Below are 27,162 nucleotides of genomic sequence, written 5' to 3' on the forward strand. Positions count from 1 at the left end.
GAAGAGCGTTCTTTGCCCTTGGCTAGCAAACTCCTTGTAAGCACAATAAAGTGAATGCTGTCCTTCTGCAGCCCACACTTCCTGCATACATCCAATAAATCCATTGCAGGCATCTTCAGAAATCTTGAGATTTGAGAGGCCAGCCCAGGGAAATGCGAAGCATACAGGTACAACATAGTACATATGTAAATATAGTGTTTCTTTGCAAGGAAAAATCTGCTGTTTATCATCAAATACAGGCATTGCTGAGGAGAAGATGACAGCACCTCTCACAGCAAAAAAAAACCCAAAAAATAACCAAAGATGCTCTGCTGAAATTGATGAAGAGTAAAACACTTTGCTGAAGCAGGCAGTAGAGTTTAGTCAAGGAATCCCAATGGGCACATTAGAAAAAGCGTTGCCACGTGTGAATCAGTGCATTCAATGCTTTGTGGTCCCGAGCTGCCCTCAGTCTCCAGCAGCTGTTTATTTTTGTATAACAAAACTTCTAACATAATTACAATCACTCTAAACTTAGATGCGAGTACACAGTTTATACTAAAAATACCTCTGGCAGTGAAATTACCCAGCTCAACTGGTCCACACCCTCCAGCCCTTTCTTTTCAGAGGCTCTAAATCTGCATCTGTGGAGAGGGCTGTGGTCAAGGAACAGGTGCATCTGATTCTTGTCAGCACGTGTGACTTGCATGGTGGAAAATCAGCTGCATACCGTGGAAAAAGCCTGAGAAGAAACACTGTCCCTGGACACCACTCATCGTGGCCAACTCCCATAGGAAATAAACCTTGCCAAAAGAATTAATGGACAACATGATGTGAGAGGAACATCACTCTGGCCCGGTCACAACTGGACTGTCAAATCATGCATCAAAGTCCCACTTCCCATCTTCCTGTACCCTATTTGTTCCCAAAGCAGTCCTAACATCCTGAGGATAGTTTTTTGTTTAAAATGCTCTTTATCCCCCTCGAAGATCCTCATTAACTCTTGTTCTCTGTGATCGGACCATAAAGGGCACTGCCAGTCAAAGGAGTTGAAAAAGAAACAACTGACCACACTCTGCAAGAAAACAACTCAGGGCTTGGGAATATCTATGGGAAGGTTGTTTCAGGGGAGGAAAATGGCAGTTTTTCCACATCAAAAAACCGTGGGCAAAAGGATTTGTACAGTACAGGTAAGGACTGAGCATTTCTGGTTTCCATTCTCCTTAAGATACCACTTTTCCTGAGTAAGTCATAGTATTCCCCTCTGTTAAAAGAAAGAATGTGGTTTTTCAGCATCACCAGGGAAGGTGATTTCATTAGGTTTGGAGCACTTGGATACTATGCAGCTACACTGTACAGTGGAGAATAGACCAAGCAAGATGTCAATGTCTAAAATGAATCTTCTGCGAAATAACTACATGCACAAATTGAAAGCTTGCACCAGGGAGGTTGCACGCTGTGGGTTTGTTGTTTGCTTGCTTTCTTAATATAGGGTTTAGATCAATAAATCTTTCCTTTTGTCAGCACACTCTCCTGAAATCTTGGTTTCTGTACAGTCCTCATCCATGTCAGAGGGTGCTTTGCACAGTCACAGCACAGCTGAATTAAATCCCTTCTTTGCTCCATATATGCTTGTGTTCTTTGGGTACCTGAGTGAAATGGCACATGGAGGGAAAAGGGACTAGGCCCAGCTGGTGTTTCTCTGGAAAGCCCCCTGCCATCCCCAGGAACGCTGAGAGTGGTCTGCAAGTTTTTTAAGCCGAGCAGCTGGCAGCAGCCTCCTGAAGATAGGCAACCAGGCTGTGCTTAACCGAGATACCAGGTTGTTGGCAAAGCTTTTTTGGATGGGAGATAAAAGCAACATAGGGAAGGGAGAGGATACTGCTCCTCCTGAAACAGAAGTGGCTGGCATGAAAACAGAAATAACAGATTTCATCGTTACAGCTTTCCTTTCTACGTTGTATTTCTACTGTTTTCTCCAAAATCTCAGTAGCATGGGCTCCTTAAGGGTTAACCAATAATACTGTTCATTGCTGGGTGCAAACTAACATGCACCAAGCTTTGTGTGTGAGAGAGTGTGAACTGAGTGTTCTGGTTTAACCACACTAAGGGCACAGATTGGCTCAGTAAACAGGCAGGGTAGTGGACACCAGTGTCCCCAGGTTAAGCGTTACCAGTGTGTGCTGGAGACAACCCCTTATCAGGGGCAACCGGAGTAACCTCCCTGCAGAAACCCCCGGCAAACGCAGCACACAGCTGCTTGCTCAGAGTGCCAGCAAAAATGGAGCCCCTTTGGAGCCATCACGGGCAAGAAAGGGAGCCAGTCCAACTCTCTCTCACTGAAAAGAGCAGTCCTAACCCCTTGCTTCTGCTTCCTTTGTGATGATCCCATTCCTGATAGCCCAAGTGATCCCATCTCAAGCAGGTCACAGCTGCACACTGGTGGAAAGTCCTTGGTATTTTCTGCTGCTCTCGTGCAGTGACCAGGTCACACAAGAGTGACGTTGTGACCAGCACAAAGGACAGACTGGCAGCACAGACAGAAGCAAGAGGAGCGAATTTTAGGTGGCAGCAAATTGCATCTCACACACACTACTGGGAAAGACCACTAGGATTTTGAAAACTGGCTGACTTTGAGCATAATTTCTCTCAGCTTTGATACTCAGCAGCCCATTTTGCCAGGAGTGTTGATCTAATCTCCCAATCCGAAAGCAAGTTTGCCACTTCTTAAATTTTACAACATACTGAAAACTTGGCTTTAAGACCTGGTTACAAAGCCATTCAAGAACTTGCTTAGTGTAATGATAAAAAGCAAACCCACAGCCAACCACTACCACAGCTGGTAAGCTGAAACATTTCCAAGAGCCTATTTATTTATTTATTAATAAATCCTGTTATTTATTAATAAATTGAACTCAAAACCAGCAGAATTATTGAGCAGAAAAAAGATGGAAAAAATTGATTCTTAGTTTGTTTTTGAAGCTATGGGTAAACAACTACCTGATGTTACAGTTCAGAATGGCAATACTTGAAAATCAGGTTGAATACAAGATCCTGCAGGTGCTGGATGTGATAAGCAGGGAAACCACACTTTTCATTGGAAATCCAAATTCACATACAAGATAAAGAAGAGTAAGTTACTCAGGCAAACCTATCACTGTGGCAGAACAATCAGATCTAGGAAACAAAGGCTGCTCTTTTCAAGCTGTGCAACGGACAGTACTCCATTACAGTTAAAGAAATAAAACTTCCTTTTGCTTTCAGACCTGGTCCTGACAGACACAAGATAACATTATCTCTATCCAAACCTGCCTTTCTCAGCTGTGGCTGTGTTTTGGAGCAGAAGTACGGAACCAGGAAAGAAAACAGGTTGATACACAGAGATAAAAACTACCTGATGCAAAGCTAACAAAAAGGCACAGCTGTAAATACGAGCTCCAGACATGCTCCCTGAACCCCTCTGACTGCACGTGCCACAAACTGAACTTGAGTTCCATCAGGAAATTCCATCAGCAATACTACACTGCAGAGCAAAGCCACCCAGTCTGCAATCATACCTGCAGCTGGAGTCAAGGCATGCCCCCACAGACCTGCTTTACCAGTGTACTCAATATTGTTTACAAAAACATTCTTAAAAAATCATGTGCTACATCTTTAAAATTTCAGTCAATGTTTTAAAGAAGAAAACAAACAAACAAAAAGTGTAAAAATTAAGGGGTTTTTTGGTTTGTTTTACGTACATGGTTATTAAGAGACATCCCTTTTTTCCTGCATCAAGAGTACAGAGAATTCTTGGAGAATTTGACGCCTCAATCCACCATTCTGTTCACACACAGAAACCCTCTGGCATGAATTAAGTGATGTTTCCAGCTGGAACGAGGCGGTCCCTGAGTGCCAATGTTGGTCAAAGACCAGGTGCACATGAGACATGAGCTGGTAGCAGGGAACCAGCAGCTCAGGAATGTTTTATTCAAACCTTCAGCAGGCACATTTACGCCATGCAGATGTGTGAGTTAGCTCCAAGCCAGCTGTGCTTTACCTGCTTTCTGGGGTGTCAGAACCACCTCACTGTGCCTGCTGATTTAGGCAGCTCCTCAGCCACACACAGCTCCCTGCTACTACAGCTAAGCTGCTTTCAGCTCATTTATAGTGCTTGCCATGGATCCTGGGAATTTCTACCCGTTATGGGATGTAGGGCCGCCATACCTTCTGCTGCAACACTCGTGTGAACGCTGCTCCGCAGTGCATTTACAGCCACCCAAAACAGGTTGGCTGAAAGCCTTAAAATATCACAAAGCAATCAGAGATGATTTTAGACTGCTATTCTCCAAGACTCTCCAGTAACATTTGCTCTGAAGAACAGCCTGCAGATACTGAAACCTCCATAAATCACTCTGTTGCTCTAATACTGATTATGTGAATGCAAATGAATACCTGCTCTGGTGTAACACAGCAAGGCACTGAAAACACAGCTCTCTAATAGATTTCTGTCTTCCAACTATGAGCCCCTCCAAGCAGGTGCACTGAAAGGTAAGATTACTACAGCCCAAGCATGGGTGAAATCCAAACCCCAGCTTTGTACTCTAGCCTTTAAAATTGAAAGTTTTCTTCAATAAATCCATTGTTTAAGGATTACATTGAAACTGAAACTCAGGAAACTCAAGCAAATTGAACCAGGAAAAAAGGGCATTTTTCCCCACCGGCTCTGACCTGTGCTCAGCTTATGCACCACTGCTTAGGAAGGACCCAAGAGAACCCCACAAGCATTTGCAAGAATTTGCAAGCAGTGCTTCAATGTTAACAATCCACTGGCTGGACTCAAGTGACCCATCTCAAGAACACCTCGAAAGGCATGTCAAACCTATTTTGTTCTTACTCTGTAACAGACATAAGCAAACAATGATAAATGGTGACAGTGAACATACAGGGATGACATAAAACTGCTGTGTCGCCTTCGGGGAAGAGCCCAGTGGCTCTGTTGTAAACAGTGGGAAAGAGAAGTGGGATGGTGGGACACCTGGGAGATGCCAAGGATGCAAGCTCCAGGCATTCTGCTGGCAGAGGATCAGCCAGTATCACCCTGTGTGAGACACACAAGTTCATCACAATTTTCACAACTTTTTCTGTTTCTCCCAAAGCCCCTGACAGCACACGGCTAAACAAGAATCTTTGCATCCGTCTTCCACAGAGAATCACAGAATCAATTCTGTTGGAAAAGATCTCTGGGATTACCGAGTCCAACTTTTGACTAAACACCACTGTGTCAACCAGACCATGGCACCAAGTGCCACATCCAGTCTGCAATTAAACACCTCCAGGGACAGTGACTCCATTACCTCCCTGGACAGCTCATTCCAATGTCTACTCGTTCTTTCTGTGAAGAAATTTCTCCTCATGTGCAACCTGAACCTCCCCTGGTGCAGCTTGAGAAACACAAATAAAACTTAGAAATGTGACTCGGTTTTCTCTGAAACATCATTAAGGTTGGAGACAAATAACTGAATGCAAACACACAATATGTAGTTGCTCCTTTTGGATACTCCTTGGGCAGTCAGTGTGCACAGTTCCAGGGAGCCATGGCTGCAGGAAGGGTTTGAAGCTGTAGCAGGAGCAGACATTTCTCATCAGTGTAATGTACTCAGAGGCACCTTGCGTGTCTCGAGTGATACAAACCATCTGAAGCACCAGCAGAATTGTATCTTACTCATCTTCTGCTGGAGAAGGAGGAAAAAAAGGTGCTTGCCAAATGTTTGAGATGGCTGCAGAATGAATCCCACAGAAGAGTTTATAGGTTAGAAAAGAAAAAATATTTAAAAAAGAAAATAGAGATCTAGTCAGGGCAGAGGATCTGCCTGGATCGATGCTGGATCCAGAACCACTAACCTGGGGAATCTTTAGGTTAAGGTTAGCCAGTGTCATTTGTCTGGCTGTGAGCATTTTGCTCAGCTCTTAATTATACAGCATTTCTAAAGGTCTTTGCATGGTTTCAGTATAAATACTTTAAAAATAGTGTTCTGATGCTGAACCCAAGTATGACAAGCAAACAGTCTTAAAAGATGACAGAAACTACAAACCCAGTGGACATACACCTTGATGAAGAACCAGGTGACCTGGTCTAACTTTTGATTTTCCTTCCAGGGCATCCTGCTTAATGAATTCGAATTTATGTTTATTAGCAAGCCTTTCTAAATTGCATTGCCTGTTTTGTGTAGGATGAATGCAATAGAATGTTACCTCAAAATGAACAGTTCCTAGAGTTTCTATTTCTGCTAAATACAACCTCGGGAGCTATTTTCTTGCACATAACCAGTAGTCAAGAGCATGCAACAGGTACAGATATTGCTAATAGCAATGTTAACCACCTAAATAGGCAGAAAACCAGAACAGTGAGGGATACAGGTGGAATTAACTGGAAGTGAGAATACTTAAGGAAGGTTTCTGTGCATTGTGCACTACATCAGAACAGAAAGCAGGGAGAAAAATTAAAGCCAACTTGTTTCATTTCCTACTCCTGTATAACAAACGTAACATTCTTCTGCTTCATAGCAATACATAGTGACAAAATCTGTACTTATTTATTGAAAAAACACTGAATAGATTTCTGATGGGTTGACAATGGGAAAAAGGGGTAAAGCAAAAAAAAAAAAAAAAACCCAAACCCCAAAACTAAATTGAAGAGAAAATATTAGACAGCATATATGACTTCAACAACATTTTCTCCACCAAAATCTTATAGTAAATGGTATGATTTTACCTTTTTCACAGACTGCTAATCTTACTTTTCTTTAATATATGCTGACATGGAGCTAATCAGACTCTTGAAGTTAAAATTTTTGTGTACATCTGGAGGGATCAATGATCTTGAATTAAAAGAGCGCTGTTTGATACTTTCACCTTAATTTCCAGCATATTGTACATACATTCAGCTATATAATCTAACAACTGTCTTTTTAAAAAAAACAAATATGAAGAGGTACAAAGGGAAAATTCATCTTTACATCTCTTCAGGATTATAAAATTAAATTCTAGTACAGCAAGACACTTGGCTGTACACAGCATTATTTATCAGATGGTTGGAAAGCTCCCCAGAAAAACAGACCTCTCTCACAGACAAGAAAAAGGCTATGAATGACAGAAAACAGAGATGACCTAAGAGAATAATTGCATTTCTCACTCTCCAGATGAGCAGTGGTATTAATTTTATATATCAAAGGTCAGTTTTCACCAGAACATCTAATTTGACATTGCACAATTGACTACATTTGTGCTTTAACATCCTAACAGGGTGGGATGGGAGAGCTTTGCTCAGCTACTCCAAGTCAAGGTATTGAAAGCCATGGACACTCCAGAGGAGCAGGGGGATATAATGATGAAATGTTCATTGATGTGGGCAGAAACACCTGTGAGACTCAGCTAACTCACACCCTTCTGTGAACTCCAGAGAACCATTTAAATGTTTAAATACACTTGCACACTTGGTCCAAGTAACATGTGAAGTCAAAGCACAGCTCAAGTCTCTCAAAGTCTGGTTCTGCTGAAGGCATTTTCTCCCTGGGGTCAAAATTCTACCTGCATCTCCCAGTCCACTCCTCTGAACATCACTAAATGGTCACTAATAATTTTCCTATGATTTTTGACTTGTTTGTAAGGTCAGCTTTCTGACAGTCACAGAGTCACATGCTGCCACAGTACCTATCAAACTATTCCAGGGTAGCCTGGAAGTTCATTCCAAGTATAACATGTGCATTATTGCTTCTTGTCATCACGGGATTTATCCCAAGCTATTTTGAGAATTATCCCCACAGAAGTCTCTACCAGATTTCCATTGCCACACAAGCTAATGATGAAATAAGCACCCTGCTTCTACTTCATTTTGGTGTTCCTCAATCAGAGCTGGCAACATTTCTAATGGTCATCGAGCCAGAGTAAAATTTATCACCTCATCATGTAGGATCTGCAAGATTTTCAGTTAATTTGCAGGTTTTTTGTTCTTTTTTCCATGCTTTGAATATGCTTGGATCCAAAACCATTTCCCTGAGGTACATTCCAAATATACACAAACTAAATGCTGCAGAGGAATCTGTAATTTATAGTAAGACTTAAACTTTGCTTAGTTTTGTAATTCCCCCTATTAAATCACCTTTATTAGATACTCTTACTGTGAGTGCTTTACCAGAATGGTCATTTCTTGGAAACTATGGCTTCAGTCATATTAAAGACACCAAGACTCCTATTCACAGTGATCCCTCAACACAAGGGAAACAATACAAATAGATTGGGCAGACTAAAATCAGTATGAGGATGTCATCAAGTATAGTGGCACATCAGAGTGACTGGCAGCTGCAAAAGGTGTGACCAGTGGTGAACTCCACTTCAGAATAAATACTGGCTTCATTTTAATCTGATTTTTTTTCAGCTGTGCTCTACATGCTTGGAAACATTAACAAGCACAGCTTTCGCTACTAGATAAGATCTTGCCTTTTGGGTAGTTTTACTTCAAATTATTTCTCTCTATAAAATGAGCAAGCTGTTCTAAATTCAATATTTAGTGACTAAAAGATCCAAAATAACCAGGAAAATTTAATCTTCTGATGTGCTGCCAACCTCATTCAAAATAACCTGTGCTTTAACAGGTTTTAAGATTTAAGATTAAGATTTAAGATTTTTAAATATATGTGCACACAAATGTACACATATGTACAAAAAGTTTATATATATATAAAACATACATTTTTGAATGCACAGAGACTGTTTTGAGATACCTCATCGCTAGCTAAACATATTTAGATTTTTGTGCAAAATTTAATTGTTTCAAAAGGATTCAAAGATGACAAATCTTGTGCAGAGGGACATAGATGTTAGCTTTAATAAATTATTGAAAGAGTAAATCACAGTAAGTTGGTAAATGTCTGATTTCAAGCAGTTTTCAATGTTAATGTACAGTAACTCCAGTATCTTTTCTTAAATTAAATCACGACATTAGCTTCATGAAAGATGTTCATAAAAGGTCTGTGCATCTTTACAGATAAAAACCCCAAACAAACCAAAACCAACCCGAAACCGCACAAAACCACCCTAAATACAAAACAACCACCAAAAACCCCAAACCCAACGTTAGGCCTTTGAACTGGAGGAGTCTCATAAAAGTCATGTACTCCATTATTCAGGCCCTGGAAGGGTCAAATCCATTCCATTCTGATACATGTGACAAATTTTCACCTTTATTGCTCTAGAGGCAACCAGCTCTGCAGGCAACCTATTCAAGGGCTTCACTGTCCTTTGCCCTGGAAAAGATTTTCCAACTCTAAATAATCTTTACTTCAAAGATTTCTATATTTCTTACCCCAGACACCACAGCGTACGGATTTTCCCTTTTCTCTTTGCAGAAACCTCTCAAATATTTTAAAAGCCACTGTTAAGCCATGATCAATTTCCCAGTGATCAATCCTGGAAACTGTAATCTGTCTAAAAGCTACTCAGCTGATAAAATGATCTGATGTAAAAGATGACTAATGAAGAGACCAGGTGGTCCAGGGATCACACTTCCCCTGAGGCTGTGTGCCCAGCTCTGGGTACTCCAAACCCTTCACAGCATTTTGTTGCCATAAACAATTACAAAGCTCACAAAACCCAGTAACTACCATTCCTTCAGGAGCCAGGGAGAGGACTACAATAAAAAACCCCAATCCAAAGCAAAACCACACCAGGTATGACTTAGCTTTAGTGCTGGACTTGCATTAAAACCTATATCCATTTCTTGAAGACACCTAGAGAAGCTACATTCCCTTTAGGCTCTTTGAAAACTCAGTAATAGGTATTAATTTAAGATTTCTGGCAAGTTCAGTAGTTTAAATGATTTTTTTTTTTTCCCTGAAATACAAGCAGTAATTAAAAATACTGATTTCCACTATGACCTATAATCAGGAATTCAGATGTGCAGACTCTGACAAATGACAAAACATGCATGATGTGACAGATAAAATACCAGCCCATGGACAGTGGACAGAAGTGATCCTGAAAGGCTTCCCAACTTATGCAATTTGGCTGGAAGTACTTTGCTTAAAGAACAAGCCATTTTAAGTTTGAAAGAAAAGTGGTAAATATTTTTGCTACATAGTTTCCAGTTTACACAGTTCCGAAACACTTTTCTTCTGTCAATTTAGTCTAATTTGAAATTAATTATTACAAAAATAAGGATGCCCAGTAAATAGGAACACAGATCTTTAAGGGTTGCAAAATAAACTGGATTTTATCTTCATGCCAGACTGCTGCTTTTAGCTGCTTAAAATAGAAAACAAATGAGGGACCAAAGCACATTTCCACACAATCCTTGTTACCATTTTTAGGTCACTAAAACAAATTATAGTACTTGCATGAGATTTACTACCTTAAATTTTCAATCCAGCTTCTTTTAATCCTGGATTAAAAAGATGCAAGGACTGAAGGAAGAATGAGAACAACATGAGCTTTCTGAGACAGATTTCCATGCTGTCCCATCTAAAAAGAGATGTGAGTAGCAAGGTCCAACTGAAACATCAATCCTGTGATCTACCAACACTTAAAAAGGGTTAATGACTGACTACAGCTAGCTTCATTCGGCATCTACTCTGTGTCATGGGAGGGGGGTGTCTTCTGGTATTTATGAGACTGATGCTGTTGAAATAAATCAAAATGGAGCCTTAATCCATGAGTTTGGAAAGACACAGCAAAAGGAATCTCTACTGAGCAAAGAAACACGTGCAACACACTGATCTTCAGAACTTTCAGTTCGTACTTTTGTTCTATGATTGCCATTTTATGGGGAGCAAACGCTATTGTCTAACTATCAAGCATCATGAAAATGAAATCCATTTTCTGAGTTTGAAACGGTGGTATCTCTGGCCACTGAAACACCGTAGTAAGATGAGAGACAGGCAATCAGCAACACATAATTAGTAGATCTACAACTTCCTCTTGATTGCCAAGGCTTATATAAATAAGATGTAGACACTACTCCTCCTGTCTGAGGATTAAAACATGTTTTGTTTTTTAATGGTATCTAGACAGCTAAAGAATGCAGCTACCATTAAGGAATTTTCAATGACATCAGCATGTTTCAATTAACAGAACTAGCTGGCTAATACTTGCCAGTACTTACATCTATATTTAGATTTATTTGATAGTTGCAGTACAATTAATGAGTGAACACATACCGAGAGTGTTTCCAGGATTTGGACCCAACTACTGAGGAGGAACAGAACCTTGACCAAATTCCTTTTCCTGTTAGCATAAATCTGGCCACATCCCAAAACTTTTTGGGATTTAAATAATTTACACTCAGCCAGTCAAAATGTTCCTGTACCCTAGAGACAAACTCTTTCACAAGAATTTCAATGGGAAATTAAAATACGCTACTCCTGCCTCTGACAGCAGCAAACATTTCAGAGTAAGCACAAGGCAAAGCTGAAAATTACAGTGGAAGGCAATCACACTCATTTGCCAATGTAACCGAGAACTCTGCCGTCCTTTTTTAAGTGTAATGAATTTGCAAATATTAAGATTCATGTGATCACTTCACCTCAGCTTAATTACTCTCCCAAGAGAATATCATATGCATAAGCAGTGCCAGCTGTAATCCCTGATTCACAGTTTAAACACTTACGCAAGATCATCTTCCGCGAGAGAAGAGGAAAACCTGCATTACAGACGGCAAAATTATAGGAAGCAGGGAAGGTGACAACTCTAGGTTTGCCAACCCTGGAATTATGCTGAATGGTTTTTAACTTGAACTCCTTCTGGAGCACTGCCAAGGATCTGGTATCAAGGGATGCTTTAGAGCAACATATTCCGCATGCAAAAGTGCCAAGAGAATATGTTAGGGAAATTAAATCATTCTGTTCCACTACTCAGCACTCATGGAAGCCTGGGCAGAGGCTGGTAATTAGCTAATTTACATGAACTCTGTGCTGAAGAGTATTTAAAAGAATTCCAGCAGTACAATCTTGAAGGGACAAGACAGCCTTGCCCAACTGGCTCGTTGGCCTGCACACATCCTGTCATCCCGCTGTCTGAGGCAAGACAAGCCACTTTTAGCTGCACAAGGATGGGCAGTTGGGTGCCTGAAAATAGCTCCATCTCTGCAATTTGACAGTTAAATATGCAATTTCCTCACAAAGAGTCTAATCACTGTCCCATTTAAGGGGACTGCAAAAGCTGGATCAAGAGAAGCAGTGAATCCAACCCTCACTTCAGTATCCCTGTAGGAAAATTGGCATTATTCCTGGGTTTATCCAGCTATCTTTGGGATTGTGACCAGCAGAAACACCAGGGCAGGCAAGGCTTTAGGTGCCACGGAGCAGCACAGAGGCTCTATGGATGCTGTGATGGTATTACCTACAAGTGGTAAATGTTATCTCTACAGATTTTCAGATAGTAGAGGTCGGGGTTTTATTTTGAAATACAAACGACCTTCCCTGTATTCAATGTTTTACCCTCCCAAACTCCATTTTTAAGCCATCTCATTCCAAGGTTTGCAATGGTAAAAACACGGTAAGGTCTCAGGTACAATGAACCATTTTAACAGCGAGAACAAGTTATAACTGCGCATTCCTCTGCTTTTACACCACTAATGATCTGCTCATGGCTCTGCAATCACTGTGGTACATTATCTGTCTATAATCTCATCAATTTTGTATATGAAATGTGCATTTGAGAATTAATACCCTTTCTGATGATACAGCTTCATATCCTGCTAATGAAACACGAGCCCAAATGCCGTTTTCAAAGCTCCACAAATATTCCATCTAATCTACTATGCAAACATCTATCTTGGAACCCTGACAACAAGGAACTAACTTTTAATGCTTTCATAACATTTGCAAGTTGGAACAGAAAAAAAAAAAGAAATGTTATGCGTCAACAGGATCCTCCTCTTTATGGAAATCAAATGCCAAAAGCAAATATGGAATTCCCTCACATGGCCCTGTTGTTTTCTTCAGTTTTCCCATAGAGTTTAAAAAAAAAAGTCTACACATGGATTTTAAATAAATTTTAAAAAACATGCACTGCAGAAGGAAAAAAGCTATATATTTCTACCAGTTTCTAAGGTTCCAGATTTTATGCATGAGGTTCAGTGATAAAACTAGTACAGCACTTTAGGTGAGACAAGTTTACAGCTGTTAATTACCCAGTGACTAAATGAGAAGAGCTGAAAAGAAAACAGACAAGCTTTGGACACAGAGCCATGTTTTTAGGACTGAAACAGAAATAGCAAAGTTGAAGCTAGAGGGATTGTTTTCCCCTTGATCTTCTGATCTTTCTGACAACATTTGCAGCCACCCCCCACAATCCCAGGGAAGAAGGAAGCAATTCTCCAGAGCGTCAAAAACAGCTGCACAGAAGAATGTTCTGGCTTAACTGCTGGAACTCTTCTGTGATTAACCACCAGTCCAGCTTGATGGAAACGACTTTCCAATCATTGTTATCAGGCGTCACTATGTAAGGCAGCTCTCCTCTCCTCTTCCCAAGCTTTGTGTGTATAAGCCCCTGGTGCTCTCACTGCACCTTCCAGCTGCCCCAGAGACCTTTCTGTCTGCATAATATGGAGCACCTTCAAGGCCCTTAACATGGAAAGAATTATAGCAGTAACTTTTTTACTAACTTCAGGGTTTTTTCCTGTGCAGAAGCAAAACACTCATTTTTATAAACTGAAGAACACAGACACATCAGGATGTTTTATGTTGCTACACCAAAACGTAAATGAAACAACACTTAATTAAAACCAATATTTTCTTAGGAATATGTAAAGAACTGGCAACTTTTTAGTCTTTGCTATTCTCTGTGACATAAACAATACAAAAATCGTGGACCAAATTATTTACTTGATCATAAAAGTGAAAACTCCTGCAGCAAATGAACAGTGTTATGGTGGCAGAGTTGATTAAAAAAACCCCCAAAGTTTCAAAATATCAGATATTAACTTACAGGGCCCTGTTCTAGAATGATGGGATGGCTGCAGAGCGTGGGAAAATTGCTTGTGTGTTGGCTGCACCTGCAGGACTCTGCATGCAGACGTTCATGCTGAGGGTAAACAAGGAGTCAGCCATGCAGCTATTTGCAAACTGTGCACTTCCAAACATCCACTTCCATGCAGAAATGCCGGGCTTGAAGGGCACAACACTCACATCCCTGCAGTGAAAAACTGAAATGATGAGCCTCATACTGTGAGACATCCACCAGTAGAAGTCCCAGCCTTCATTCCTAGACCAATTATTTCTGCCAACCAAGATCTGACACTGCTACAGATTCATAGCAAGTGGTCTGATGTTCCTTTTTACTTTGTGCTTTATGCATCTGCCTTTCCAGTTTGGGGGGAAAGAGAAAGCAATTGTTAAAAACAAAAAGCAGCATTGAAGGATTTGCTAAGTATGACCTGGCCATGGAGTTCCCTCTCTTTTCTTCTTTTTCTGTCCAAGATCAGCTGCTGCCAACAGTGGGTGGGGCCTCCCACTAGTGAACAGTCCACCAGTGGAGGCCTGTATCTACAAAAGGCTCTTTCATTGCCAAAACCACTGGCACAATGGGCAAAGAGAAGGGGTGACAGGTCATCAGACGATAAGGAGATAGAAGCAGACATCTGACTGTTCTTTTTTACAGCAAAGTATAAAAACCCCCAGCAATATTAAAAAAGATGTTATGCACTGCTGCAAGCTTAGTGATTCTTATCTCTGTGTTTGTCAGGCTGTTACTTTATATTTGGTTAAGTAAACTTTGTATTTGGTCAAGTAAACTCAGCATACCAAAACATTGCCAAACATGGTTAGACAGTAACAGAACCGAGTCAAAAGGCATTGTTTGAAGGGAGAAATTTAGATGGATGGGAGGATACTTGAATATAACACATCAATCAATTATGCAACCATCTGCATGACTCAGTAGATGTGAAAGATTATTCTCCTGAAGGAATGTGCTTAAAAATATATGGAACAATAATATTTCTCAGTAACTTCCCTCTACTCTGAACTTTCTCTGTCCATTTAACAAACATAAAGGTGCTTCAACACTGTTATGGATTACAGAACATTTTATTAAACCTTAATCGCTCACAGGAAATAACAAGATCACAGCCTGCAGTTGTTACACCCAGGCTTCACTTCCCACGCTGAGATAACTCCTGCTATCTGTGTATGAAACTTGCTAACCTGCTATGCCCAGACCTGCAAAAAGACTATTGCTTCATAGGACATAATCCCATAACAAATATTCCCTTTTTTGAAATCAAGTAATGCACAAGAGCTGCCACCCTCCAGGTAATCGTCAAGCACTTAGAACTGCATTACTGTAGAACAGTCACACAGGGGCAGATTACAGACACAGGGGCAGATTTTCAAAATGGCCCAGTATTGCAGGCTTCAAAAGAATCTCACTCCTTTTCAGGCTCATGATGAAGTGTGTGAACTTTCAAGTGCTCAGCACCCAGTGAGAACAAACAGTCCTGTCTGTATCACTTGTACAGCAATTGGCCATTTCTCTGAGGACATTATCAAAAGCTGTTCCAGCTTTGTTCTTTTCAACAGCGTTGCTGCCTAATGGCACCAAACATTTCCTGCAAAATAAAGATAGGCTTACTTAGCTTTTCAAAATAATCAATTTGCAAAACTGGGGCAGGGAACATGTGGAATGTATTAACTTGTCCTGATTTTCAGGAGGAGCTGTCAGTCGGTTTGTATCAGAGTAGGCCATTCTCTTCCTGCGAAAGCTTTGCATTTCAGGAATTCAGAAACTGGCCTGGGGGGAAAAAATAAGTCCTTCTCTGCTGAACTCAGACATAAAAGGATCCGAGCTCAGAGATGCTTTGCCACTTTGCTTTCCAAAAAAAAAAAAAAAGTTCTCTAAAATATGAGTACATTTTGATAACTTGTGGAAGTCATAAAAGCGAGTTTCCATAGTCTGGCGCTACCCTGTACACCAAAGTTGTTTCAATTGTTGTTACAGTTAAGAAACAAGAGCCAAATTTACTGAGTGAAGCACAGTAGATGCTCCAGAAAAGACTGCTTTCTGCTTAATAATCCCCTGACAAAAACAGGGAAAGCTAAGACTTGACATTGTTTACTATCATTACTCTTATTCTGACTGTTCTGCAATAGATGTGCACCTATGCATGAGCTCCTTTCTACAGACAGCTGCTTCTATAGAGGCAACAAGTGCTTTAGTAATAAAACTGAATTCAACTTATACATAAAAATCTTAAAACTTTTCCCCTCCATTTTTTTTACTTCCGAAAAAGTCTTTATTCCCCCATATTCTGCCAAATTCAAGTACTGCTTCTTGACTTCTGTTTTGGCAAACATCTTTGTAAGAACCCCTTAAACAATTAATAGCAAAACCGCAGTTATGGAACTGAAACACACACTAGGTAATAACAGGGAACCAGCACTGCTTGCAGAGCCTGGTTCCCATTAAGGAATTGCTAAAAAGCTACAGAATTTCCATGGTATCAAGGCACCTTAAGTCCTCTAATCCCTCCCATTGCAAGAGCCCTGTGCAAAAATGCAAGACCTTCATTATTAACACAGTCAATTCCTTGGGCAGCAATGTCTCTGCAGTGCAGTTTTAGTCTCTATAATGGTAACAATTTTCAAATTCCTAAGGCTCGTGCCTCTGTTAACCTTTTGTATTTTCCTGCTTTGCCACCTTCCACTGTCTTTGTACCTTTCAGAAAACTCAGCAGAGCTGTAACTTATTCTAGTTTTGATACTCACTCATCCATTGCAAATATACTCTCAGGGAAACGTGGGCATCACCCTTAAGACAAGGCAATTCAGTGCAGACAGAAAATGCCAGGGTTTAATGAAGTAATACGAGAATACATAAAATATGCAGGTGAGGAGAACAGCACTAGAAGCTCTAAGAGATGGTGTATGAGGCAGTACTGAAATCCTCCCTTACGCCACACTGCAAAAGCATGACTTCAGCTCACATTCAGCACAAATCAAAAGCAAACTGCAATCCGTTGAGAAAACGTGCTTCACTATTCTGTGAGTTTACTAAAATGCAAATACTTGACTTCTCCACTACATTACAGCCTTGTTTTCTAGCAAACTGCACTCAGATGTTGCTCCTCTGACATCATTAATCTCCATGGAAACCTTAGAATAACTGTTGGCCTGAAATAGGTTCTGTCATCCCAGATCAACTCAAAAGTAGTCCAGCAAAAGATCTTATATCTCATTTTTTTGGCCGTACATTCTTACCAGTGAACAGCACAGCTGAAGAGTTACAATTCCTGCAGCCACTCTGAAACAGAGCTTTCATTCCTAACAATCAGAACATATATAAAGTGAACTATTTTTTCAGCTGAGGCTGAGATACGGAAATTCAAAGATTACCTACTTCTAGAGTAAGATGCAGACTTGAAAAAACCCCAAAAGATGTGTCTATATGGAATTTTACAAGATGACTAAAGCTAGGAGAGCAGGCTCCTAAAAATTCTCTATATCTCTGCACAGCATTATCCCCTTGCAAGAAAGGTGCAGGGCAAAGCCAAGAGATTTTTCTAAAGGTATTTATTAAAATTTACATTTGGGAGAAATTGTCTATTTTAAATGTCTATTTCAAGTGGAGTGCAACCAGATGGGTCATGTTGGGTTTTTCTTTCTCCTTCTCCATACCAATGAAGCCATTCTCTCTGATTTATTGTCCCCAGCATGGGGTCAGAAAAGTTACTCAGAGATGTTCTACCCAGCTAACAGGTCCTCTGCAAGCTGAGTTAAACTGACTCAGAGATTCACTAAATGTCAGCAAAGCTGTTTTCTTGGCAAGAAGCCCTGTACACAAATTGGTTCTACAAGGAAAACATGCTGCCTGGGTGTCTACCAGTGCATAATATGTTTTACAGATATACAAATAATTTGGCTTCTTGTAGACCAAAACTAAGAAAGTCATTTGGAAAAAGGGAATTTGAGACTTGCACAGTTGTGTGTGTCACACTGCACTAAAACTTGCTTTATTGAATGTAATTCAGTCATTGCTATGAATTTCTAGAGCTAACTAACAAATTGCTGTATACATTTTTCTGAGATGGAAGAAATAAAACAAAGACAGAGACAAAAGAAAACAAAGGGGGGAATTAAAATAGTATATGAAGATTTGTACTTATTCATTTTCAACAGTTTTGAAAGGAGTTGCCTCCACTTACAGCTGCAAGTACTTAAGATATTTCCAGAAAAAAACCCAACAAAAACAAACAAGAAATCTCTAATTCCTCAGATCTGATCTTCCCAAGTTTAACTCTTACAAGTCACTCCATGATCAGAGTTTATTTCTGTTCTTGCAGAAACTTTGTTTTATTGCATATTTGTCCACTTTCAAAGCTAATAAAGTCCTGGGGCTCTCTGTACGGCTGGGTTATTTTAGCTACTGCTGTCATATGGTAGAACAGAAATTTCTTAGCATGGGGTTGTTGACAGTCTCACCAGCTTGAGTAACACTGCTGATGGCAAATATCACCCAGGCACACTGTTGAGTCTGGGTTTTTTTGTTTGATTGCTTGTTTTATCTCAGCAGCATTTAGATGTGTGCTAGGCAGAACTGGCTGAACTTGGCCGGGGACTTATTGATACCATCTACACTGAATTTAGGAGTTCATTTGTTAATGAGTAAGCTGCTAAGTGAAACTCCAGAGATCCACACTGCAGAGAAGTCCACATCGATTCCTAAGGGGACATAAATACACCCCTGGACTGGGACCTTCAGGCTGTACCTGACATGTTCAAAGCCACACACTCCCAATTTTGACCCTTCTCCAAATAACAAGAAGAAATAACAAGGCAACTGCATGGTGGCATCCTTGTTACTGGGGGACATCCTGGGGAAAGAGAGGCAAATTAATCAATACCTAAAGCCTGAATGACGCCAGCTTTACAAGCATGTGGCACAGCAGGCTCTACCTTTCTCTCACTGTGGAGGAACAAAATACACTCCCCTGTTTTTGTGCTCAGTATTTATTACAGGGATAGAGTCAACGGGATGCCAACAAGCAGAGCTTGTCTAATACAACAAGAGAGGAAAGCAAACGCTTGACAGCCCCATCTTTTGCTCCCACCAGGAGTTCTTGTAGTTCGGCGTGTGCTGTGCCTTACACTTACTTGCTAACAATGTAACAGCACCTGCACAGTTTGGATTTTTGCCTCAAAAAGAAGGGAAGCAACAAACACTGGAGTTTAACTCTTAAAGAAGTACAGTCAAAGACTCTGCCACCAGTGGTGGCGATGAGGTGAAACCCAGGGGGCCATACCTGATCAGACCAAGCATGCAACTACACTGTTCTCAGAATATTCTTCTGCAGTTTGCTTCTCAGGAGCTTTGAGCTGTAAGCAGTATTTTGGTGTTAAATGGTTTTCTTGATGAGTTTTCATTGTACCATCAACTTACTAAATTCATAAAAACAAGCTCTAAATAACAGGAAACCAAGCTGACAGATACATAATCTGATCTGCTGACTCTGATTAAAAGCCCAGGCACGGGTGTCCAAGGAGAAACAGCAGTAGGATTGCTGCCTATGCCTCTGTGTATTTTCTTCCAGGTCTCCATCTTTATGATGACCTCAGAACCATGGAATCACAGTGCAGCATGAGAATACAAAACCTTTAAACCAGAAGAATGACTCAGTAAATTAGCTTAGAGCTAAAGTAATAAATTGCTGCTTGTGGGGGATTTTTTTCCCTAATTCTGAAAGTCTGGCCCACCTTCCTTTTCTCTGGCTTCTGCCTCTGAGAGTGAGAAGTTATGAAGCCTTCATAATCCTGCTGCTCGCATAAAGGGGAAATTGCTTGGTTCTTTCTCCCAAAGAGGCTTTTATGAAACATTCAGACTCCACCAGCTCAGCAAACAGAATACAAAACACTGCCTGTAGCAGAGAACATCAAGGTACGAAATACTTGAAGAACAAAATGAAAGGGCAAGTAATTTCTTTTTTTTTAACTGATGTTAAGTTTCACAAAGGGGGTCCTCAAGTTTTTGTAAAAGACAACATGTCCTGGTTGCGTCTGTTATTCATCTTCTCCACAATAAAGTGCCTCATTCTGGTCTTACAACAATTAACTCTAACAAACAGGAGCAGCAGGGAGAAGAAGGAAAGAAAGACATCCACAAAAGACAACTGAACTTCCAAGCACTTATGAAACAGATTGAGGACCAAAAGAGGCAACATCTGACAAAGGTGACGTATTATCTTTGTGAGGCAAAAGCTCAGGCTGTACCAGCAGCCTGACATTGCAAAGCAGCTCACACTGAAGCACCAGCAAGTATCAAAACAAGGAGTTTATTAATTGCTGTAAAGTCACTGTGTCATTCTATTACACATAGAAGCACCAGACACAACAACAGCTGAAATGTTTTAAACAAACCCCGTATTTTTTAAAAATTGCTTATTGAATACGAGGTCTCATTCCCACAATTTCCAGCAAGTTCCTGTGCAGATCCCATCCACTGTGCAATCTTATGTACTTAATTAAAATAAGAGAAAGTTCTCTAATACCATTTATTTCAAGGACCTCAAGTGCAGGTTTTTACTTTCAGGATTGCTGTGAGAAAAACTGGACTCCAAGAGAGGATCAAACAAGCTTCCAAGCTACATAAAAAATATGGAAAGCCAGCAAGGCCATCATAAGGTTTAATTACAGAAAGCAAATGCAGTTGGTGAAGATGAGCCTTCATGGGTCACAGAATCTTGTTACAGGTCAGGCACTGAATTCCAATGCTGAAGTTTGGCTTGGTTTAAAATGAATGCTTATTTATACTTCTTAAAGAGCACCTTAAAACTAAGTCCAAACACAACCTAATCATTTTTGGCATTTTGAATCTTAAATAATTGGAGACTCATTTTCTTTTTTAGGATACACACACACATAAGCATCCACATGCACCAAACCACCACTGCAGCTCTGTAACATTACAAATGCTTTTTGAACTCCAGGACAGCCTGGATATTATTGTTCTGCCATAGCCAAATACTTCATTATCCACTTGATTTCTGAACAGCATGTGTTCTCCTTGGCTCCATATGAATGCCAGAAATGACTTGTGTTGCTGTTTATCAGTTGCCATGCTATTGTCAACTATTTTTCACCCTTTGAGAATACAAAATCCACCCACAATTTGTCAAGTTTGCATTAGTAAGTTCTGCCCAGCACTAGCTTTATTTTCAGGGAAATGGTAATATTTTTCAAGTATTCTAACCACTGGTTATTACTAGTAACAAACAGATTCAGTTTAGGGATAATCAGTGACACTTGAATGACATGCAATGGCAAAGGGGAAAGCCAAGATACAGCAATACTCTGGTATATCCAGAGAGAACATGGAGCTGAGAATGTGAGATGAGACAATGTGAGTTGTTTGGCCTGGAGCTAAACCCATTTTATGAGTGAAAAAGGCAATTCCAGGTAATCCCTGTAGAAGGTAGTACTCCCTTCTCCCTCGCTGCTTTCTATGTGTAGACTTCTCTGCGTAGTAGAGATTGCAGAGAAAAAGACTGAAACATTCTCAACTGCCCTCTATGAGATTCACTTGGGTAATCCAGAGCCCCTGGTGACACTGGCCCAGGAGATGACAGCTTTTAGGTAGACTGGCCACTCTGTAGTGATTGTCACACAGTTCATCACTGAACCCCACCCTCATTTCTCCAGGAGAATTTAACAGGTTAGAGACCCACACTACACAGAGAGGCTTCAAGAAGGAAGACATCCAGAGGTGTAACCACAAGGAATTGTTTGCAGGAATAATTACTTCCCACAGGGCTTGAAAAATTGGATTTTCTGGATGAAAAAGAAGTACTTCTCAGTGTGGGTCACTGATTCCAATATTTGTAACCAGTCTGCAGGCTTTGCAGCAGTTTCCAGTTGCCAGTGTTGTGTGACACTCATCCATTGCCAAAGAGTTCAAAATTCAACAATGAAGAAGTCTCCTATTTAGTGAGAGCAAGAACTACACAGAGCATTTGGCTGATCTTTTTGTTGGCTTGGCTTTGTCATGACAATTACTGAGGTTAGCACGGACCCAAAGAGAGCGAGGCAAGTCCAAAAGGCTTTGTTAAGCTGCACTTTGGGAGTGCTTCCGAAATCCTAGAGCTGCCTAGGCAGCCCTGCTGCACAGAAGCAGTTTCTAACTGCTTCTCCCCAGAGTTCCTCTTCACAAGCTGGTCATTTATATATCACAACCCCTGACTATTCCCTCACAAACTGAGCAGGCTCTAACTGTGGAAATAACACCCTTCTCTCCGAATTTACCAAACACCAGTTTCCCAGCAGCAACAACCCATACCCCACACCTTACAGTTGCTCCCCACTGTTCCCTAAGCTTTCTCCTCAGTTATAAAGGTGTTTCTTTTGGGTCTTGGCTGTCTTAAGCTAACAAAGACTTCAGTGGCACTCCCAGCTCCCTGACCTCCCTCCCAACACCAGCAAGTTGTTCATGTCTCTGCAATACTCCCGCAGTGAATACACCACAGAACAAAAAAAATGTATCTTTCCTTTTGTTCTTAAGGACAAAATTGGCTCCTGATGAGGTTCACAGCCTGACATTTCCACAGAAAGCAATGAAAATGGTGGTAGGCTGACGTTTTGAAACACTGTAAGCCAATACTGCTGTGAAACACATAAAACCTAGAAACTACATGCTGAAGTAAGTCACTTTGCACTGTGATACTCTTCAGAAATTTCATCATACTAATTACAGGATAATATATGAAATGATATACCTATATATATACATATATGTATCTGTGCACGAGTTTAAACTGATGCATTGAGAGAGGGAGAGTCTCCATTAGCACCACATTTGCAAATGCTACTCAGCTGTGATCCCTAATTCATGAGTGAGGAACTTACAAAGGAGTTCTGCACTGGGTGGATAAACAATGGTCTAATTAGACTGATGTGCTGGGAAACTCTTCCTTCTGTGAAGCAACAAAACAAGATGGTCAGTGTGAGACCTGGTGTTATCTGCTAGATCTCGATATTGCAAAAACACCCCTCCCATAGTCCACAAAAGCACAGTACCCAGACAAACACTTGAGAACAGGATTTGATTATGCCACTGCTAAATCCTTCATGGGAAATGTTTTGCACAGAGGTTTAGCTGTAGCTGGGAGTGTTGGAAGCTGTGGATGAAGCATCCCATTCCCCACTGCACCACACCAGGACAGCTTTTAACATTCATAAAGCATCCTGAATGATGATTAATAATCATCACAAAGGAGCAGCTGAACAGTGCTGCCACATTTATATCTTCCCAGAATAAATGCTAGCTGATTTTAATTGTGTTTCATGTCTTCCTTAGATGAGCAACATAAACTTGGGAAGATTTCACTCCAGAATGAGTAACAGACAAGCTCCATTAGCACAGGAGTACAGCATGAGAGCTACAAAATACAAGGATAATAATCCTCCTGCACATCCATTCCTAAGGTTTCTAAACATCCTGCCTGCCATGTGGCCAGGCTTCACCTACTGCAACTCAGATGTTTAGCAAGGGCATGTTAGTACCACTGTCAGGCCACATGCCATTCTGTCTGGCATTGTACCAAAACAGAGCCAGAGTTATTCCATGTCCCAAAGAGCTCATGGGAAGTGCTGCCAGAGATACACACAGCTAAACTGAAGGCTCCTTGGAAGCAGGGAGGAAACTTCCTGCTCTAAAGCCTCAAAACTGTGCCTTGCTTACAGAAAAGAGATTTTAGATGAGGCACTGAAGAAGGATAATGAGGCAGCTCATCAGATGTTGTGGTGGCATCTTTTGCTGCAAGAGGCCACAAAAAGAGTATATAGGTCTTGAGTTGAGAATGGAAAAAATGAACAACAAAGGGTTGGGTCCTGGACTGATCAGAGGTGAGAGTATGTTATTTACTAGCAAGAGAAACAGCAAGGGTCACAGGAATCATGGTGAAGAGCCCTGGAAGTACGAAAGGAGAGCTTATGTTTGACATACAAGAAGCCAGGAGAGAGAGAGGCTAAAAACCCATGAAACCATTTCAATATGGTGAAGTAAGACTGCAATTATCAAGGCAAGTTTGCTGCAGTAACAGGAACATAACAATTAGATGTGTGCACAGATAAGACCTTTCCAGCAGATGTTAGCCATCTGCCATGCAACCCCCTCACGGAGCAGTCTTCAGTCCGTGAACCAAAGAGCTGAATAACTAATAAAATTGTCACTCAGAGAAGTGTCCCGTGTTGCTCACAGCATTTACAATAAATCAGGGGCAAGAGGAAAGCAACAGAGAAATTTGGGGAGGACAAAGAAGGTACTGAAGTCCAAGAGTGCACAAAAGGGAAAACAGCTCTTCGCTGTGTGTGTGAGTTTAAGAGAAAACCAAAGATAGAGATTAAGTATCACCAAGTGCACCAACAGTAGATGGAGCTGTGAGATAAGAGGAAAAAAATAACCTTTAAAGGGCTAATTAAAATAGCAACTCTGAAAATGAAGGCACAAAGCCTTTTCTTCATGTAAAGTCATGATAGACAACCCACCAGAGCTGAGTCTGTAGGAGTAGGACAGCCATACCATGTCAGCAGAAGGAGCTGCAACACCTTGTCACTCTTTTTCCTGCCTTTAGATAAGACAATACTGCCCATGGCTAGCACAAGTTAAATCCTTCCCAGCTTGCTGCCAACCATCTGCCAAGATCAGCCAAGCACGAGGCAAACACAAACTCCACCTGATTTAACAACCTCATAGAGGGGTTGCTCACATTCTCCACACTTTGCATTCTGCATTACATTCTAACACCATCTGAAAATTTTTCACAGAAGCACAGGCAAAAATTTTATACTATTTTCTGAGTTCTTTTAAGAAAATGAATTAGTTATCAGAAGCCTGTTGATCTCTGGAAAGAACAAGCAATACTTTGAGATAAGAGCTAGGGAACACTAGTGATGTATAAAAAGATCTGCAGAGACAACTGGTATCACTCTTATTGCCATGAGGAAGTCTATAAATGGACTTCACCAACACAAGCCCTACCTCATATCCAGATTCCAAACAAAGCTGGACAACTCTAATAACTCCAGGTGGAACTATGAATTTTATTTGAAACTTTTCTGTAAACAGGAAAAAACCAAACTCTGGTCCTGCACAAAATGGATTCCTGTATTAGGCAACACGCAGTGAAGCCTGTCAAGCGTAAGAACAGCTTCATTTGTCAGGGATCTAAAAACTGTTCTAGGACAGGCTTTGACATCTCATTCTTCTCTGAACATCCTCTGAAGAAGCAAGTTCAGGCTTATAGGAAACTAAGGCACAAAAATGGAATTGCTTCTAGCCTTGTTCACTGAAGAAAGATCCCAGTAACACTCCTGCGAGAACAAGCAACAAAAGGGACATTTTATATAAACTTTAATTCTTTTTTCCTCCCACAACTTTACAAGTCATCTCCAGTCACCTTTTTACAAGGAAAGAACTGGAACCTCCATAGCAGCACTGCAAATCTTTTTGGAGCAAGACCATACACATAATGAGGTGACATTATCAGAGCTATTTTTCAGAGACCTGGAAAAGAGCTTGTGTCCAAAAGCTTAGTGGCTGATCTCAGCAGTCAGCCTGATAAAAGATATCATCTGCTCTTACCAGTTTTGCGTCTTAACTTAAAAAAAAAGAAAAAAAAGGAATGTTTTATATATAAGCAGCTGATTGGCAACATTTACTAGCGATTCAGAAGAGGTGGCACTGAGGCCTAACTCTATCACATGGTGCTAATTGGAGTCCAGGGCCTCCTCAAGCTATCAAATAGATTGTCAAATGGGAATTCTGTGCATACTTACAGGATAATACATCAAAGTATATGATTAATTTTATCAACAATAGCAGGCTTGAAGTACTGGGTGAGTTTCAGTTTGCAGCCACAGAAATGAGTGTACAATCACACTGCTGGCCTGCTGCACATCAGGCAATCCATTTCTCTCATTTTTGTGAAGCTGAGCTTTAAACCATGTTGTGTAATTTATAAATCACCACACTGAAACCTGCTGATTACACCATGCATGCCAGGACTCAACTAATTTCCAGACACAGTGGAAACCACGGAATGGTTCTTGGGCCCTTAAGCCTATTAAGGAATATGCTAATTACTTGATACTTGATAGAAATATAACGCTAGATGTAAATTACAACGCGGAAGAGCTGGTTAAGCCCTTTGTTATTTAAAACAATTTTACATGTTATCTTTTTCAAATCAGCATCATAGCAAAGCCACAAATGGCACCAACGATCATGCTGATCACAGGAAAAGAAACTACCACTGCCAGACACTGCTTCCAGTGTAGCAGCTGAGTAACAGAGAGGATGAGAGAGCACAGGATTCATCCCCACTCCCAGCTGAGCATGGACTGCACCCCAGCAATGCACCCCTGACAGGCACAGGATAAATCCCCTCTCGCCATTGCTGTACCAGGGACACACACACCCCTTTGCTTCAATTCTACTTGTCTACCTCTAACCTAAAGCTGCAGCCAAGGAAAAAATCCATGATAAGTAAATGCACAGCTGCCCCTGAGATGTCCTGCTCCCACCACAGCCTCTGCACCTGTGCACTCAGTGAACCTTGCTCCTGAAGCCTGGGCAGCAAAGAGACCACAACAACAAAGGGGCTCCACACACAGCTAACACATGAATGGCACTGCGAGAGCACCGCCAGGAAAAGGAACCCCAAAGGGAGGGGATAGCAAACATTTTCTGTTTGTTTCTAACAACTCAAACATTCAATTGCTATAAGAGAACACAATAAAAAAATAATGGAGCAATATTTAGATCTAGCAACTGCCAAAGCCAACAGTATGAACCTCTCTGGTGCCCAGTGCGGATAGTCAGCTGTACAGTATGCTAAAAGTTGAAATATTTTATTCTTGCTGTAGCAAAAAACTTTGTGACTGGAAGCACTGCAGTAGAATTCCAGGCAGAGCAGTAATTTCTGCCTTAATACAAGGACTGCTAGACCATTTGGAAGACAAATAAGAAGGCCAGCATTCACATGGGGATACAGCAAAGAGGGAGAGGGAAGAGCAGTACTGTTGTTTTTTTCTTGGAGAGTTGTCTTGATAGGTTTTAGACCACAAAATGCTTCTGGCCAAATCACATGGATCAATTCATCCTAATTCTGGCACCAGGAAGAAGACATGTTCTTAGAGACATTCCTAAAAATCCCACAGCAAT

The 27,162-nt window shown here is 40.8% G+C and overlaps 1 protein-coding gene across 5 annotated transcripts in view; it reads right to left on the reverse strand.

Annotated features, from left to right (window-relative positions):
* The window catches only part of PLCB4 (phospholipase C beta 4), a 179,541-nt gene that overhangs the window by 97,536 nt on the left and 54,843 nt on the right, over window positions 1-27,162 (reverse strand). Inside the window, exon 1 of one of the 5 annotated variants that reach the window (XM_017745244.1) lies at window positions 3,008-3,012. The exons of the other annotated variants lie outside the window; for them this stretch is intronic. The gene's annotated coding sequence lies outside the window, so the exon portion shown is untranslated. Of the gene's footprint in view, window positions 1-3,007; window positions 3,013-27,162 lie in introns of those variants that run through there. 5 annotated transcript variants of the gene reach the window in all.

The sequence above is a fragment of the Corvus brachyrhynchos genome, unplaced genomic scaffold, assembly GCF_000691975.1.
Source record: "Corvus brachyrhynchos isolate BGI_N302 unplaced genomic scaffold, ASM69197v1 scaffold69, whole genome shotgun sequence".
NCBI lineage: Eukaryota > Metazoa > Chordata > Aves > Passeriformes > Corvidae > Corvus > Corvus brachyrhynchos.